The 13,125-nt window shown below is 57.6% G+C and overlaps 1 protein-coding gene across 12 annotated transcripts in view; it reads right to left on the reverse strand.

Annotated features, from left to right (window-relative positions):
• The window catches only part of GRB10 (growth factor receptor bound protein 10), a 162,190-nt gene that overhangs the window by 42,929 nt on the left and 106,136 nt on the right, over positions 1-13,125 (reverse strand).

The raw sequence follows: 13,125 nt of genomic DNA on the forward strand, positions 1-13,125 counted from the left end.
TCAGCCTTCTGTATTTGTGGATTTAATCAGCCACAAGCTAAGAAGCCCCGTAGCGGTCACTACTGAAAAATATCCATTTATAAACGGACATCCACTGTTCAAACCTGAGCTGCTCGAGGGCACAGACACATTAGTTTTTTCTTCCAGGTTTTCATAGTAACGTATTTGGAAAGTGCATAAGGGACAAAGGAAAAACTTGCCAGTCACTGACAATTCCCAGACTTGCTGATACAATCCAGAGCGGGCCCGCCCAGCATTTTCCTGCACTTGTATTTAAAAATAGGCACATCGACAGGGACACGATTGGGCTCAGATGGCACACCCGGTTTGGCAATAGGCTGTGGAGCTTCTCGTTACATCGTAAACATCCACCAGGTCATTATGCTTCTTCGATGCTTCAGTGCCTGTGAAGGATTTCGTCACACAGTTGTGTTGAAGGGGCTGCTGTCCCAGTGCTGCCCATCAGGTGGCTTCTCAACGGTCCCTGTCACCACAGGGCGGCCTGTCAAACCTCTGCACACGAGTCTCTGTGCGGGGGTCGCGTTATTTCCTTAGGCTGAGCTGCTGGGTGTAGCGCATCTCTAAGGGAGACGCTTCCGAGAACGGCCACGACGGCCACGCGTTGGGCAGAACCCTCGCTCTTGCTTAAAATGCAATTTAAGCAACACAGTGGACCTGGGGCCGCGTCCCCTGAACGTCTGGGAACCACCGGCTCCCCACTTCACGAGACTTACAAAGCACCACCTCTGTGCGGCCCCCCACCCACTCCCACCCCAGCTGCCTAAATGCATCGAGCACGAAGAGAACCCCGGGTCAACAGGGCGGGTGCGGGCTGTGGCACCTGCCAGTCCTGGATTCAAAATCCCAAGCAAGCCACCCCTCTGACCCCAACATGCTTAACCCCAAACGGAGGGGCTGTCGCAAAGGCTGAAGGTGTCACTCGAGAAACGCATGGACATCCCCGTCACAGGAAAAAGCTCCAAAAGTGACCATTTCGGAGCGACGCCTCTTGTCCCCTCCCCTCGGAGGGCGGTCGGTACCTGAAGATCACCCTCCCCGGTTCCGTCCAGGCGTCAGTCCGGAAAAGGCAGGAAGCTCATCTCGGGCCTCGGCTCCACAACCTCGACGGAGCTTTACACCGTTTCCGGTCTAAGGAGCGAGGAGCCTTGTATTTTAAGAAGCTCAAAGCCCACAGTGAGAGGCATGGGTCCCCAGGAGAAGAGGCCCCAGTGCCTCTGGGCCTGTCCACCTGCTGGGGTCGGGCTATAGCACGGGCTGCCCGGAGCAGGGGTCAACCAGATGACCCCAGTGAGGCCTGCTGACCCGGGCGCAGCGTCAGCTCTGCCGGGGCTGGGGCAGGTGGCAGCATTTGGTGAGCAGGTATCCCTTCAGGGCAGCCCGAGGCTGGGCCTTTCCACCAAGATCAGAGGCCCCGGTGGGAGCAAACCCCCGAAGCCAAGCCCTTCCCGGGGCGGCCATGTCCTTCAAGCAGAACTGGGGGCATCGGGGTTGCAAACGTGCAGCGCCCATGCAATTCCTATTGGAATACCAAATGCCTCCTAAAGGTTTTAAGGAATTAGGTGCCACAGGGATATCAACAGTCCTGTTAAAAAAGAGTCACCATCTTTTATTTATTGATTTATTTATTTTGTCTTTTTGCCATTTCTTGGGCCGCTCTCGTGGCATATGGAGGTTCCCAGGCTAGGGGTCGAATCGGAGCTGTAGCCACCAGCCTATGCCAGAGCCATAGCAACTCAGGATCTGAGCCGCGTGTGCAACCTACACCACAGCTCATGGCAACGCCGGATCCTAAACCCACTGAGCAAGGCCAGGGATCGAACCTGCAACCTCATGGTTCTTAGTCGGATTTGTTAACCACTGCGCCACGACGGGAACTCCCCAAAAGTCACCATCTTTTATATAAACATACTAAGATACTTAGAAATGATACGATGGCTGGAATTCAGGTCAAAACAGTATTAGAAGTGGGCAAGGCTTGATGACTGCGTGGGCTGGACGAGGGGCCCAAGGGGGGCCCCCACCCTCTTTGACTTTTGTGGGGGCTCCAGACGCTTCCTAGAAAAAGCCTAACTACACCTCGGCGCCTTCAGTCTTGCGTTGCCAGAAGAAGCCAGCACGTGTGAAGACTTTTCCTGCCTAATCTGTTCGAAGAATCGAACCCACCTTTCTCGTACGAATCCTCACATCTGGTAAAGAAAACGCCCCCTCCGTGGTTTGTATTTTAAGAAGCTCAAAGCTTCTCCCTACAGTGAGAGGCAGTGGGTCCTCAAGAGAAGAGGCCCCATCACGGCCTGCCCACCTGCTAGGGCTGGGCTACAGCGTGGACGGGGTTGGTGTGGGGGTGGGGGTGCTCCTGTCCTTTGGTGGCAGAGGCTAAACAGCCCCCAGGTTACAGGACAGCCCCCAAGAAAGGACTCCCCAGGCCTGATGGCCAAGGACGCTGAGGGCCCGGCAGGGGGCCCTTGGGCTAGGATGCGAGGTCGGGGTCTGATGAGGACGTGTCACGGGAACCGGGAGCCGGCCCGGAAGGGCTTCGACGGCGACTGCAAAGCCACGGAATAAGATGATTGATGTGTCCTCACGACAAATAAACAAACACGTACACATGCAGCTGGGAGAGAAGGGGCTCCTCCTCAAAGCCCAAGGCCAACTCAGGAACGCCGCGTGACAGGCCCAGAATCAGCAGACAGCATCAGCGCGCCACAAAACCAGGCGACGGAAGCCGGCGGGAGAGAAGCATGTGAACGTGGTTTCAAGTGATCTTCCTTTAAACTGTGTTTTGTTCTAGAAAAGTATTTGTTGGCCTCACCTGAGGCATGCAGAAGTTCCTGGGCCAGGGATCAAACATGCACCACAGCATCGACCAGAGCCACAGCAGTGACAATGTGCCAGGCCCTCCACCCGATGTGCCACCAGGAAACTCCCTAAATTACTTTTTTTTTCCTTTGGTCATTTTTTTAGGGTTGCATCTGAGGAATATGGATGTTCCCAGGCTAGGTGTTGAATCGAAGCTGTAGCTGCCGGCCGACACCACAGACACAGCAACATGGGATCCAAGCCACGTCCGTGACCTACACCACAGCTCACGGCAACGCCAGATCCTTAATCCACTGAGCAAGGCCAGGGATCAAACCCGCATCCTCATGGATGCTGGTCAGATTCGTTTCTGCTGAGCCACGATGGGAATGTCCCCCAAATTACTTTTTAATTCCAAAGGGAAAAATACTAGCTTTCCGATGGAGAGACTCAGCAGACATGAGTCATAAATATCACCACTGGAGATATTTGGACAAACCATCTTCACCAGCGTCCTGAACTCCTGCCCAGAGAAAGACACAGCCGCCTGGGGTCACCCCACCAGGGACAACCTGATGGGGTCCCAAGGAAACTCCCTACAAACCGCACACATGACAGAGGCTGGGCAGAGGCTGGACGAACCCCACATGAGAGGAAATTAGAGACTGAAAACCAGTGCAGAGGCCGCCCTGTGCTCCAGGGCTCCTGAGCCGGACAAAGCGAACTCACACACAGTGCCAGGAGGACTCCGAATACGGCTGCGGGTGGACCCCGGCACATTCATTAGAGCTCGCAGCCCCATTCTGATACCTGCTCTGGGCTCCGCTACCTGTCACCCTCACCCTCACACACGGGTGCCTGTCTGTCTAGATTCGTGCAGACAGGAGCGGTAAAACTTAAAAACGGGACCTGCTAGCAGTAGGGATCCAGGCAACAAATCTAGAGGTTCTTGGTGTTATTACTGCAACTTCTCTAGGGCCTGAAGCTACTGCAGAGGCAAAGTTCAAAAGACACACCGAGGGAAAATGATGACCTGCGCGTCCCCTCCCTCACTCGGCGTCTCACCAGTGTCTCATGCCCCGCAGAGGGAGAGGTCACAGGTGACGAGACAGGGCCCTCGTGCGGCTGCCGTCCGCCCCGGGAGGCCCCCTCCCTTCTCCGTGAAGTCTGGCTTCGCTGTCCAGGCACCAGGTGGCTGCAGTAAAACGTCCGAAATGCAAGGAAACGCTGACAGGTCAGGCCCCAGAAACAGGCCCACCCAGGTGTGCAGCTGCACCTGCCCAGAGGGGGCTGCACGATGCGACCAAGAGACAGGGCAGTGACGTGGCACCTCCCGGCCACCACCTTCTCCCTCCCTCTTGCCACCGTCAGAGCCGCTCAATGTGAATCCCATCAAACACCCCAGGTCCGCCCTCAGGCCAGTGCAAGGTCTTTCTCTCCACCTTGGTAACATATTCACTGTCATCCGGCTTCAGCGGATGTCCCGCCCGAGACGGGGCCGGGCAGGTCTTGGGGTTCTTTGGGGGCAGGGGCCTGGGGCTGCGCCTGAAGCAGCAGCATCTCATCGGCAAGGGCAGACCCCGGTCAGCACCCACCTGCTCATGCCCCACCAGCTGGTGCTGCTGGTGGGGGGGGGGGCAAGGGTGGAAAGAACAAGATAAACGGGGGAAGGTGACAGAAGTTGAGAAGAACTTGAAATTCGAGGAGCTGAGAGAGAGTCTCGAGAGGCCAAGAGATTTCAAGCAAGGACGGCAACCTTCAGACCCTCCTTCCAGCCCGGACAGCGCAGGCAGCCAGCGCCACCCTCGAAATGCCAGGGCCGGGCTGATGTTCAGAGCTATGCCTCTTATTCAAGTACGAGAGTCAGGAATATGTTTCTGTAGATAAAATTTCCCCTCTCAAATTGCAAAATACATCTGCTAGGCATGGAGTTATCCTAATTACCCTCATACCCCCAGAACAGCTTCTTTGGGGAAAGGCAAGCTCATCTCCCATTAGCGAGATGGCGTAATTACAAAAGTACCGATACCTCTCAGCAGTGAGCGACAGTAATTACTGAGAAGTCTCTTACAAAGTGGAATGTGTTCACTGGCACCACGGAACCTCCCCGTTTGCTGCATGTTCAGAACTAAAATTAGCCAACGCTACCAAACCCCTTGCCGAGGGTGACAGCCAGACCCCCAACCTGCCTGCTCTGTCTGTCTGTCTGTCTGCTGGACAAGCAGGGCTTTTCATTCTGCTCACGGATCCACAGGGAAGAAATCTAATCTGAAGACCGCAGTCCGGCTCAAGCCCCCTAAAACCAGGACAGCACAAGCTTCCACAAAACACGAGCTCAGAAGGCGCAACACCAGAAAGAGTAGGTACCTGAAACTGACAGTGCGCGTCTTACCCCCGCTCCAGCCGCAGGGGTCTGGGGCTCCAGGGTTTCCAGGGCGATGGGTAAGCAAACGCCCTGCTGCGAACCTCCCTTAGGTCTGTCCCTTTGCTCCCAGACGGGCGCAGTAAACACCTTCTAGAGTTTCTCGAAGCTGCGGATCAGCCAATGGAAAGGACGGACCGGCTGGGAGTCTGCTTCCTCGCCGGGGCGCGGACACGAGACGCCCGCCCAGGTTGTTCCGCTCCTCAGACAGGGATCAGCTGGGCCCCGGGGCCGCCACACTGCACCGCATGGGGCACACAGCTGACGACAGCTACAAAAGTGAACTTCATACACACGCATCCACAGTAACCAACACACAAAGGCTTTAAGCCGCAACTACAGTGCTGGGACTCCATCTGCCTGTCATCTACCTCCTTCCCTATCAGCTATTACCAATCTGTCTGTCTGTCTATCTGTCTATCATCGCTGTACCCACTCGGCTGACCACCATTAAGTGACCAGAGACCTATTACAAGAACGTTCGATTCGGCTCAGTTAACAGTAAGGAAAAACTGCAAACAATGACCCTGTTCATCAGAAGAGGGTTCGGCTAAAAAAACGTACAAAAACAAAATCAGCCCAACCACCACCACCACAAGGATGGTCTGGTTAAAGGAACGACGGTCCCCGGACGCTGGAGCACCCTGAAGCTTTCGGGGGACATGCGAGGATGCATCAGGTTCTGGACAGGTCAGGCGGCGTCCGTCCACACCGGTCACCTTCGAACGAGACGACAGCCAGGAACCCAGGAGCAAAAGGGAACTGCGCTTTTTGCTGCAGACCGTCTCGTGCTGTTGGGGTTTCGCTTTTGGTTTTACCATGAGCATTCGTCACTTTTTTTTAAATGGTGGCACCTGCAGCACAGGGAGGTTCCCAGGCTAGGGGTGGAATCACAGTTGCATCTGCAGGCCTGCGCCACAGCCACAGCAATGCAGGATCCAAGCCTCATCTGTGACCTGCAGCTTATGGCAACACCAGATTCTCAACCCACCGAGCAAGGCCACGGATGGAACCTGGATCCTCACGCAGACAACACTGGGTCCTTAACCCGCTGAGCCATTCATCACTTCTCTGATTTAAATAAGTTGGTTTTCCTTTGCCTGGACTCCCGGTCGAGCACAGATGACCTGGCGGCTCGTCATGGCCACCGTGGTCCCTACGCCTAATTCTGTTTTCAGCGCCTGTGGTTTGCGAAGTGTCTGCTCTGCCTGAATGGGCCGCTTCTCTGGAAGGACAGGACAAGGGCGGGAGCGATGGTTTTGGTGGGAGCACCTGTCGGGGGGCCAGCCTCGGGCCTCTTCTCCCCCGGGAGGGGGCGGCTCTGGGATCAACAGAATAAAGACCCAAAGGCATCCTGGGTCTTGAGCACAGGGCGCTGCCCCCCTCTGGGGCCCCAGCCAGGCCCCCTCCCTCCCTCGCCCTTCCCAGGTCAGCCACCTCTGGCATCTCTAGACGTGCTGAGTAAGTGCCGCTAATTAAAAGCAGGCGGCAAAGGAGACGCGCGCCTGAGAATGTCAGCGTCATTTCACCCCTCCCAGGCGTGGACATGCAGGCTTCCCTCCCCGTCGGGAAAGGCCCCTGGCGTCTCGGCAAAACAAAGCGATACAAACCCACTTAGGATCGACTGGCTTCTAGACCTGGCATGTAGCCTACAATGCAAAGCTCGTATTTACAATAAATAAATAATGAAGATACACCTGCAGGTTTTGTTAGATCGGCCGAGGCCTCTCCAGGGGATTCAGGTCCACTGTGGGGGTGCGCGGGGCGGCAGCGCCATCACCCAGCTCACTGGCTGAATCCCGAGCGCCTCGTCTGTGCCAGGCAGGTGGAATCGCACCTCTGCCTCCAGCATGTCACTCGAGTCGGGGGACAGACAAGCTAAGGAGCAGAGACGGAGGGGCCTTGGGGCCGGGAGGACTCTGGCTCCGACCCTGAAACAGGAAGTCACAGCCTGAAAGACGCCACAGGCTCAGCTCCGGGTGCTGTGGGGACCACACAGCGGGCAGAGGCCAGGGACCTGCTGGGTCAGGGAGGGGCAGGCTCAGCCCCGGGTCCTTCACTCCCGGCAGCCCGCGGACACGGAGGGGACGGCGGGAGAGGTGGGGGAGGCTGGGGGCTCACGGTGAGCAGGTGGAAGCTGAGCTGACACCCCTGGGACCCGAGGAAGGGCCCGGCCTGGGTGGGGGAGCTGAGTGTGCAGGGCCTCCGAGACATCGCAAGAGGAGCCAAGTCGGCGCTGGAAACACACGTCTGGGGCTTGGGGAGGAACCCGACCCCGGGTTTCAGCACAGGGACAGGGTGCCCAGAGCACGCTGGGACCGCCCGTGGCCGCCTGTGGGGACCAAGCCTTCCCCACAGCCATGTGAGGCCCCCGGGAGGCGAGGCCCAGGTCCCGCTCCTGCCTGGACACCGGAAGAAGCTCCAGAGGCCCGTAAAACATGCCAGAAACCTCAACACGCCCCGGGGACGGCAAGATGCTCCCCGTGGGTTTCGGCCGCAAGGAACACCAGACTGTCCTTTCCTGGACGCTTCCGGGGCTCCTCTGCTGCTCACCAGCGAGGCCAAGGCAAGCATCTGAGCTGGCTCCCAGGCCTGGGGACATCAGGGAGGCGCAAGTGCTGGAGGACAGCAGGACTGGGTCTGAGAAACGGGGCTCGGGGGCCAGGCTCCAATCCTGGCTGGGGGCGGGGGGCACCTGGCACATGCACGGAAAACCGGGGGGACCCCCTCCCGCCGGGGAGATGGAAGGATGGGAACAGGGGGCTGCCCTGCCCTTGGGGCTCACGTCCCCTCGGGAAAGACTACAAAGGTGTCACCACTCAGGACAACTTCAGGAGATGAGGAAGGACGCAGGGACCCTGCAATCACAATAGTGGTGCCCTTCCGGGAGGGCTGAAGCCAGAGTGACACCAAATGACCCTGCAGCAGTGGCCCCAGGGGGGTGGCCTGAGGGGAGGTGAAGCCGGGGGGTGGGGCCCAGAGATGGCTGGGGACTGGCTGACACTGGGCCAAGGTGCCAGCACGATGGGGCTCGGGGACAAGGAGGCTAGGGCCACACACAGAGCAGGGACAAGGACCACACAGACCTCAGCTGAGAGGACGGACCACTGTGGCGGGGGGGGTGGAGGGGTCTGATTTCCTCCAGGACGGCCGGGGTGGGGGCACCAGTGGTCCATTTCACAGCCGGAGACCCCAGGGACCGTGCACTTTCCCTCAGCAGGGAACTTCCTGTCAGAGTCTTGAAAGCAGAATCCGGGCGGCCACGAAGGCAGGGGTTCAGCAGAATCACCAGGAAGCACGTGTCCCCGGGGAGAACGAGTGACGCCAGGGGGCTGGGGCGGGGGGCTCAGGACAGGGAGATGAGAGGTCAAAGCGGGGTCACGGGGGCCTGGAGAAGCAGTTTGGGAAGCTAGGCTGTGCCAAGCGCTCTGGCGATGCCATCAAAAACACCAGCGAGACCCGAGGTGGGTCGCAAGTCTCCCTGATAAGTCAGCTGCCCTGCTGTTCCCAGATGGCAAAAGCCCTCACAGGAAGGGTGCTGTCCACTCTCCGACGTCCGCACCCCAACCGCCATTGCCCCAAATCAAAAGCCCTGGAGGCCACACAGCCGCCTACTGAGCCCCCAGCTGGGGCAGCGACATAGGGGGAAGAGGTTTTACCACTGTTGACAGAGCCCACCCAGGAAAAGCTCTGGGTAAGTGCACAAAAATTCTACCCAAACAAATGACCCAGACAGGAGTGGGCATCTCAATGTCAGGCTCAGAGGGGGACACGCCTGATGACAGCAGCTTCTCCTGTGGGTACTTGGCTCCTGAGTGGTACAGCCTCGCAGGTAAACCCAGCCGCTGGCATCGTGACGGGCAGGTGCTGCCCCGGGAAAAGCAGCATCTCTCTTCGTGTTTCATCTACTCAAGAGCCCTTCCCAGACCGAGGCTCAGAGACGAAAGCCGCAGGGATTTCTTTCCACTGGATGGAGTTTGTACACATCGAAGCCGAGCACGGAAGAGGCAGATCCTAGCACAGCTGCTGGGCCAGCAGGACGTGTGCATGTTCCGTTCCCTCCGAAAAGAAGGAACAGGGAGCCAGAATGTTCTCACTGTCTCCTCTCAGCAGCGCGCCCCTCCCGGGACGGAGCTGGTCCCCTGTGTCGGCAGCACCCGTTCAACTGCCCGGATCCAGAGAACCAGCTGCGGCAGCGAACACGCTTCTGCACCAGGCCCTCGGGGCCACTGGCAGGCGAGCCAGGGCGCCCGTGCGCCTCTCCGGAGTTTTCCAGGCTGTTCCTCCCCTGGAGGAAAAGGACCCTGAAAAATCTGTGCACGTAAGAGGCACTTCAGGTGCTTCAGACACACTTTTCTTTGTTCAGCATTTTATCTTGAGATGATTTCAGGCGGACAGAAAACCAGAGAAAAATGGTCCAATGATTTTGTCACGTATCTCCAGCTAGGTTCCCCGATATCACCACTTGCCCCTCGGCTTTCTCACGTCCTTGTCATCCTCTGATCCGGGCTGCCGACTCGAGTGAGCCCGGGACCGCTGGCCCTTTACCCCGGACAGCTTGGTGTCTGTTTCCTAAAAACAGCAACGCTCGAACCACAGTTCAAGGGTCAAAGTCAGGACATCACAGCGACGCGCCACCGTCAGCTGCTGTACAGTCGCGTCCAAGTGACATCACGTCCTTGGGGTCCAGGAGGCCTCCCGGGCCCCGGACGCCGTCGGCAGCCCTGACTCCGCCGTCTCCGTCAGCCAGGAGCCTCCTCAGACGTGGCTGCGCCGTGGTTTTGTTTCCAGGTCTTTTACACCCTCAACCCCATGCGGAGTTGTGGCATTTGGCTGCAGGTCCTCGGTCCTGGCTCACGCCTCTGGCACCAAAGAAGAGGGCTGGGCTTCTCAAGACGCCCCATCGGGCCGTCCTGGCGATGCCGCCTGGGCCCTTGGTGGATGGGGCGGCCCCGCTGGTCTCTCCACGGCCCTCAGTCACCCCTTGGATCAGCTCCTGGGTCCCGATGGGTCCTGATGCCTCCTCCATCCAAGCACCTCCGAGGTGGCCCTGCCTCCTCTGAAAGGACGATGGAATTCAGAGACAGACACAGGGCCGAATACATTTTTAAAGGAGGGACACAGAACTGCCAGCTACCAGCGGGAACATGAAAGCCACGGAGGGCAAGAAGTCACCAAGTGTTGTCAGCCTTCTCGGATCCAGGTCCACCCGGTTCTTTCTGACCTCAGCTCCTGCTGCAGTGGCTCCGAACGGCCATCCCACACCTGCCGTCCAGCCCACCGCACCGCAAACCAGAGCCCCTCTTCAGGGCGCAAACCTGCCTCGCGTCCCTCTGGTGATACTCGGCAGAGTTTGTAGTGAAACGCAGTCTGGCCAGACCGCCAGGCCCTGACCTCTGCCCCGCCCCCCGCTTCTGGAACAAGCCATCCAATGGCTCCTCACCCTCCAGCCCCTGGTGGTTTCCTGGCTGGTGCCTTTCCTGCAGCCAGAATGTCCACGTCCCACACCTGACCTTGGGAGAGTCCAGGGCCCTGAGGACGGGCCAGCATGTCTCTCACAGCAGCTCACGGGCTCCCACGGGCAGGGCCTTGGCGGTGCCCACATCTGGAAGCCGCAAATCGTGCCAGGCGTGGGCCCGTGAGATGGACAGAAGTGGCAGGGGCTCGGTTTCCCAGCTGGACCTGAGCTGGCGAGGGGTGAGCGGCAGCCAGCCTCCAGGCTTGGGGATCTTACAGAAAAACACACATGCGACTCACCCACTCGACTAAGAGCAGATGAAACACAGAGGGACGGAAACCGGAGCAAAACCTGGGCAAGTGGGGACGGCTGGGCATCTGTTCCTCCCCGTGACACCTGAGGTGCTGTCACGACAGTGCTGCCGCTGTCTCAAGCATGGGCTGCGTCCCGGCCACAGGCAGCTGTCACCGCCCTGGTCCCTCCTATGGTGCTGCACACGACACTCGCATCTGTGTCTGTGCAGGATTTTCCTGATACTAACGAACCCCAAGAATCCAGGATCCAGAAGCAGGGCGGCGAGAAAGTGCTAGGACTCACGAGAAGCTCCGCTGCAGGATGACAACGAGGAAGTGACGGGGTGAGGCAAAGCCAAACCACATCCGTCCTCAGCATCTGGTTCTCCACCGGGGACCAAACATAAATTTACCAGCAGAGGCCGTCCTCGTAGAACCTTTCCAAACGGGTCACATCTGTGTTCTTTTTTTCCTAGAAATGCCGAGACTTGGCTGCACAGTGCGGGGAGGGTGTGGGCAGATGTTTTACCGAATTCTCCGTCTGAAGACACTCAGGGCGCCATCACCTGCTTTGCGCCAAGTGAGTCTTCTGATTTTTCTAAAAAACATTTCTTTTACCCAAACTGCTCCTCCTTCATGTTTGTCAAGAGCGCGAGGCGGGAGCCCAAGAAAAGAGGACGAGCAAAGGGGCTTGGGGGCAGAGGCAGTGCAAAGGCCACGGCCAGCTCGGGGAACTCAGGTGGGGAAGGTTCGGGTCCGTGTCCTTCGTGAGCGCGGAAGGGCTGGGACCCTGCTGGGACCCGGCGGGTGGCAGAGAGCCTGTGCAGCACAGAGAGCCCTCAGCCAAGACCCAGAGGTCTGACACCTACTTTTGAACCTCGTCATTTCATAAAACACTGTATCTTAAACTGCCAGTAAGGGACACATTGAGAGGCCGTGGAACGGAACCAGAGTCCTTCCGTGACGGTCTATGGGCTTTTTTTAAAAGCGCGGGTGCTCATGCTGCATGCAGAGGGCAGCTTCTGCACGGCGCGACCTGTGGCTTGAGACAGGAACGGGAGCAGAAGTGAGGGGTGTCGGATCGCATGCATTTACGGCAGAGCGGTCGGGGTGGGCAGTCCGGCCAAAGGCTCATTTCCTGGTTCTTTCCTAAAGAAATTTCAAGTCAAAGCATTAACAGCAGGAACGGGCAGATTAGTTTGGCATGGAAAATCATTTCTTTTTTGTTGCTGTTTTGTTTTTTAGGCCGCACCCAAGGTACATGGAATTCTTGGGCCAAGAGTCAAATCTGAGCCACAGCTGTGACCCAGGCCACAGCTGCTGCAATGCCGGATCCTTAACCCGATGCTCCACAGCAGCAACTCTGGAAAGTCACTTCTCGACCAGGCAGCTTGTGTCAAAGCCACTGACACAGAGGTTCTGACAGCTACCTGCTCTGCCCTGGCCTTCGCCTCTGCAGCAGGACCCAGTCGCAGACGCCTGCGCCGGACACAACAACACTGAGATTTTTGGTGAAAGTACAGTGATTCTTCCCATGAAAGCTATCAATGATTTAAGTGTCCACTGTCCCAACACACCTGCCAACTCCAGATATCAAGAGATACTTAATGCTGTCATAGAGGGTCCTGAGCTTTAGGGAATTTCTATTTGCAAGACCAGTGCTCTAACCCCTGAGCTATGGAGCCAAGAATTTCTGTTCAAAAAGATATTTACGGGGAATTCCCGTCACGGCACAGCGGAAACAAATCCGACTAGGAACCATGAGGTTGCAGGTTCAATCCCTGACCTCGCTCTGTGGGTTAAGGATCTGGCGTTGCTGTGAGCTGTGGTGTAGGTCCCAGATGTGGCTTGGATCTGGCATTGCTGTGGCTGTGGTGGAGGCCAGCAGCTGTAGCTCTGATGAGACCCCTAGCCTGGGAGCCTCCGTACGCCACGGCCCTAAAAAGACAAACAAATAAATAAATTAACTAAATGAAAAGATATTTATAGTCCAGAGAAAGCCAGGGGTTGGGATCTCACAAGAGGTTCTTGAGATACCCTCCTGTCTCACACTTAGCGACGCACACAGCCCAGAGCGCACGGCAGACACGGCTCCCCACCTGCACCGCATCCCTTGTTCAGACGGAAACACAGGC

Source organism: Sus scrofa, chromosome 9 (assembly GCF_000003025.6).
Source record: "Sus scrofa isolate TJ Tabasco breed Duroc chromosome 9, Sscrofa11.1, whole genome shotgun sequence".
NCBI classification, from domain to species: domain Eukaryota; kingdom Metazoa; phylum Chordata; class Mammalia; order Artiodactyla; family Suidae; genus Sus; species Sus scrofa.